The sequence below is a fragment of the Cyprinus carpio genome, unplaced genomic scaffold, assembly GCF_018340385.1.
Source record: "Cyprinus carpio isolate SPL01 unplaced genomic scaffold, ASM1834038v1 S000006615, whole genome shotgun sequence".
Taxonomy (NCBI): Eukaryota; Metazoa; Chordata; class Actinopteri; order Cypriniformes; family Cyprinidae; genus Cyprinus; species Cyprinus carpio.
This window is the reverse complement of record NW_024879254.1, coordinates 543,315-548,491: the sequence shown is the minus strand read 5'-3', so window position 1 is coordinate 548,491 and position 5,177 is coordinate 543,315. Positions and strand designations below refer to the sequence as shown.

General features: G+C 33.3%; 1 pseudogene; it reads left to right on the top strand.

Moving 5' to 3' along the window:
• Positions 1-5,177, top strand: part of LOC109084660 — a 43,822-nt pseudogene that overhangs the window by 22,770 nt on the left and 15,875 nt on the right.

The window sequence follows — 5,177 nt, the reverse complement described above, 5'->3', positions numbered from 1 at the left end:
TGGAGTAGTGCATCAGGTTGTTTTAACAGGGTGACTAATAAAAAGAGACTACTGGTATTTTGAATAATCTTCTTTTATGTTTCTGGAGGTGAATATGGAGTTGTTAACTAGAATAATTATAAGAAAGTGCTGTGGTGTTTGGATAATCACTTAGCAATGTTTCTGAAATTCGTCCTTCAAAATTTATTTTACTGAGGAATTGTTAATAAGAGACACTGTGAGTGTTTAGATAATCTGCATGTTTTCTAAGAGTGTGCATGCGCAATAATAAAAAAGCGTTTGCTTTAAGGTTACTTCTCTGAATATCCTGTATACTACATTTTTTACCGTTTGTTGAGTGTTAATAAGCATCTTATGGCGTGATCACAAAGAATATTTTGCTTCAGGGGAATTATTATATATTAAGGTTTACCTTTCCGGAATGTTAAAAAGCAGTTGCTAAGGGATTTTGTGGTAATTCTTAATAACATGTTGCTAAATGATTACTAATTTTTCTGGTGTTGTTAGAAGTGTGCTCATAGAACTCACGGATTTAATGAAAGCAGTTTGTTTTTGGGTGTTCTGAATAATTACGGTATGTTTTGGAGGTGAGTTCTGCTATAGTGTTATAGTAAACAGTTACTAGGGTGTTCTGTATAATTGTTAGCATGTTTGCAGAGTTTTTTCTTTTCTTTTTAAGTTGGTTCATATACTGTGTACTTAATAAGCATTAGGGCGTTGTGGATAATTACCAGAATGTTGCTAGGTTGTTGCCTAGAGTTTTCCAGTTGTTAGTGTGAATACCGATATCCTCAACATGTAGTTGCTAATATTTTTGACTTTAAGATACTGAGTTTTTTTGGTTGAGTTATGGATTTTAAAAACTGCTCTGAGATGATAGTTTTACCAAAATTTGCCTTTAAGGATGGTTCTTCAGCGTTTTTTTTTTTTGGTTTTAACTAGAGGATGTGTTAATGATTCAGCAGATTGTTACTTCTCCTAGGGGTTCTGAGTAGTTGCCAGGTGCAGAATACAAAGGTTTTTTTGGTTGTTGCTTTCTAGGGTGTTAAGCATTCTTCCTTAGTATAATTTCTAGATAATTCCCTTCTGGCTGTATTTCAATTGGTTTATAGTTTTGGTTGGTTACTAATATGTTTGCTAAGGATTTTGGGTGGTTTTTCAGAGGGTGTGTCTTGAAAATTTGGCAGAATATTTTTTTGCGAAATGGACTGAAGTGTAAGTGGGTGTTTTATGTCCCAGAACGAAGACAAAGAGACAAAGTCTTATTCTTGGATTCTTCCGACCATCCGCATCACTACGGTCTGTTTTGGGAATTAATCACACTGTGTCTGCTGATCTCATGTTTGGATCTATATCAAGAAGTCAAATGGTTTTATAGTGTTTGATGTGACGATAGAAAACATCTACAAAAGCTTCAGGGGGTTGATGTGTTCCTCCATTTACTGTAGACAGTTTAAAGGCTCATATCATGGATAATTGATTTTGAATAAGAGTTTGATGAGCTACATTCTTCTACAACTCATCCAGAACATAAATGCTATGAAAATATTATATTCTTATGCTTCTCTTCCCTTTCTGTATGTTTTCAGTCCTTTCAGAAGTCTGTAGGGAAGGATGAAGCCTTGCCGGATTCCTTGAGGAATCTCATATTTGCCAATTTTGAACCGGTGTACAAATTTCACGAGACCTTTCTGAAAGACGTGGAGCAGCGACTGGCTCAGTGGTGTGTATTTCAGTTAAATGTGTTTGTTATATTGGTGTCAGGAATGTGTACCAACTGCTCCAACCATAACAGACACACCTCAATGTGTCATTCAGTATTTTAATACATTGTTTGATGCCTTTTCATCTGCAAGTCAAACAATAATTACACCAAATCAGATCTAGTTGGTCATAACATGACATGAAATTAACCTCACATGATTGAAATGCCTAGGCCATATTACCCAGCAAAAAATCAAAGAAAAAAAAAAATAGGAAATTATATTTTACATACAGAAAATGTGAAAATGACATTTTCTGCTACATTTTGGTCCTAACAAAACCCTTTATGTTCATAATATTGCATAATTTGATGCTTGTTTTCTGGTGTCCTCCTCCAGGTTGCAAGATTTGTTTAGTCAACAGTCTTCACAAATTAAGAAATTAAGTTTTCCTAGTCTCTAGATAGACCAGTTCACTGCAGTCAAACAACACTTTACACCAAATCAGATCTAGTTGGTCCCATACATGATATGAAATTAACTCTCACATGATGAAATGCTAGGCCATGTCAACCAGCAAAAGTCTAATAAAATAAAACAGAACTTATATTTTAACATCAGATAATGTGAAAATGACATTATTTTTACTAACAGTTAAACATTTTTCTGCTACATTTTGGTCCCTAACAAACCCTTTATGTTCAATAAATTGCTGACTTTGATGCTTTTTTCTGGTGTCCCCCCATCCAGGTTGGCAAGATTTGCTTAGTCAACAATCTTCACAAATTAAAGTTAATTTTTTTTCTAGTCCCTAGATGACCAGCAGTTAACAACCTGACCCATGATAAATATTATTGTAAATAATTTTGTAAATAAATAATATCAATATTTATTGATAGTATTTTTTAAAATAATTTTTTAAATATTATTGATATAATATATAATTTTGAAATTACTATGTTATTCGTTTTATATATAAAAAAAAAAATTAAGTGTATTTATTCTATATTAACATTAAAACAAAAAAAAAATATATATATATATATAGTGTTGATTCTATATCTCCATCTTATCCCATAACATTGGACCATCACCACACCTGTCCCTCTCATTTTTTTAGAGCATAAGTTCCCTAGAAATGTTAAATCATGGCACACAGAACAACCTGTAGTATCAGACTATCACATAACGTTGCCTGACGTAATTTGCAGCTCTGGCCGACATAAATGTTCCTCCAGCGTCTGTAATGTTTTTTAATTCTGCTCTGTGGGGAGTGGTGGTTTTGACCCAGTTAAGGATGGGATATCAATGGTATGTTTGTGTGTGGTGGCTGGTGTGATGTGCTCTTGGTGAGGACAGGGAATTGCTCAACGTGTAATAGATGACCTGAGGGTTTCACTATGTTTCATGTCTCAGTAAGTCTGCATGGTCCGATTTCACCAGCGACTCTACTGATACCTAATAACTTAGTTCATATATATAATATATATGTTTATGTAGGTAATATATGAGATATATATCTATATATAATATAATCTATCTTGAATAATTGCTTATTCACTGTTCCCAGTGAAGGCAGATCAAACGCACAACCAAAGGAGACTACCAGCGTATTGGAGATGCTCATGCCTGAATATAATCCATGGTTTGAAAGGTCCAAACATCTAGAATCTCTTCTGTGACCTTCTTTGATATGCAGTGGAATATGCGTGTTGGACATTGTGTTGTTTCTCTAGAGCTTGGCCTGTGAGGTATAACATGTGGAATATATAAAAATCGGATAGTAAATGGGAAAATAAAAAATTGTCATCCAAATGTTTTGAAAACATCTCTTTCAAAAAATAATAAAATATCTATCATTTTTACTGTTGCAATTTCTTTGAGTATCATCATCGAAAGTATCGCTGACACATCAAGATAATGTTTTTTTTTGGCCAAGTGGTGCGATGGTCACACCTGCTGCATTCTTTGAAGTACCATAATATTATTAAATCCTTTTTGGATGCCACCACCACAGATGAATAACTCACTCAATGACTCTTTGGCTTTCAGCTCTGACAGCAATTTTTCAGAAGCATCGAAGCGGTGCTTGGAGCTGGAGAGGATGTGTCGCTCGTCCCCGGAAGCGGAGGGTCTGGTCAGAGACTTTGACGCAGAAGGTCGTTACCGGCCGCTCAACATCTTTCTTCCCCTGCGGCCGCTGCACCGCCTCATGCCCTAACAAACAGATCCTCAGCACGACTCTGCAAACGCACTATCCACCACGACACCGGCGTACTTCAGAGACTTCGAGGTACCATCGGGACAGCTGCTTTAGCCTTCAATCTCAGTCCTTTAATGATCTAAAGATGCTCTTTGTCTGTTCCAGCTTAAGCTTTGCTGCTGATGTTTCTGAGATAGTTGTGCAGCTTCACGGCTTTTCCCCTCATTAAGATGGAGAACTTCCAGAAGCTTCTAGAGCTCAAGAAAGACCTCACTGGCATCGACAATCTTGCACTTCCTGGACGGGTTAGTTCTTGAAATCAAAAATGACTCAATCGTGTTCCTGAATGCTTTGATCTCTCTCATTGACCTGGTTGTGTCTGTTTTGTCAGGAGTTTATCAGACTTGGTTGTCTCAGCAAACTCTCTGGAAAAGGCTTCAGCAGAGAATGTTTCTCTTGGTGAGAGATGCTTGCTGTCATTAAAACAGACATAGTACTGATTCTATAACAGCTAGATGGTTTGTTAGATACAGACCCTGCAGAATCCTTATTAGAGGTACTGTGGTGGTTTGCTTGCTATGATTGCTAAATGTACAGTGAATAGTACAAAAGTACTTCATACTAATGTTTTTTATTTCATAATTTATTATCCTTGATTTCTATTATTTGTTGTTGTTGTTTTATTTGATAATTTATTATTTTCTGTTTAATTTCTAGATTTGCAATATTTTGTTTATTTTATTGTTTTTAATTTTATATCTGTTTTTCTATTAATTTATTTTAATCATTTTATCTTTTTTTTTATTTTGGATTTTTTATTCATTAATGTTTTTATTTGATCATATTTCTTTTTTATTTTTATTTAGTTTGTTTTTTGTAAATTATTTATATTTTTAGTTTTCTTAACATTGTTAATGTTTTATTTTTAATGTTTTTACTATATGTACTTTTATTTAATTTTATTATTTCTTTATTTATTATTATTTGTTGTGTTGTGTTTTTGTTATATTTTTGTGTTTTATAAAATTATTTATAGGTATATATAGTATATATATATATATATATATATATATATATATATATATATATATATATATATATATATATTTGTTGAATGTAATAAAATGCAACTTATACATGACTTATATATTTTTTTCCTCTCACAAACTTAATTAATTTTTTAGCCTGTTTTAAAAAAATAAAAAAATAAATAAATAAAATAACATGCAGCAAACGAAAATAGGAGATAAATCGGTTAAAATTTGTTACTG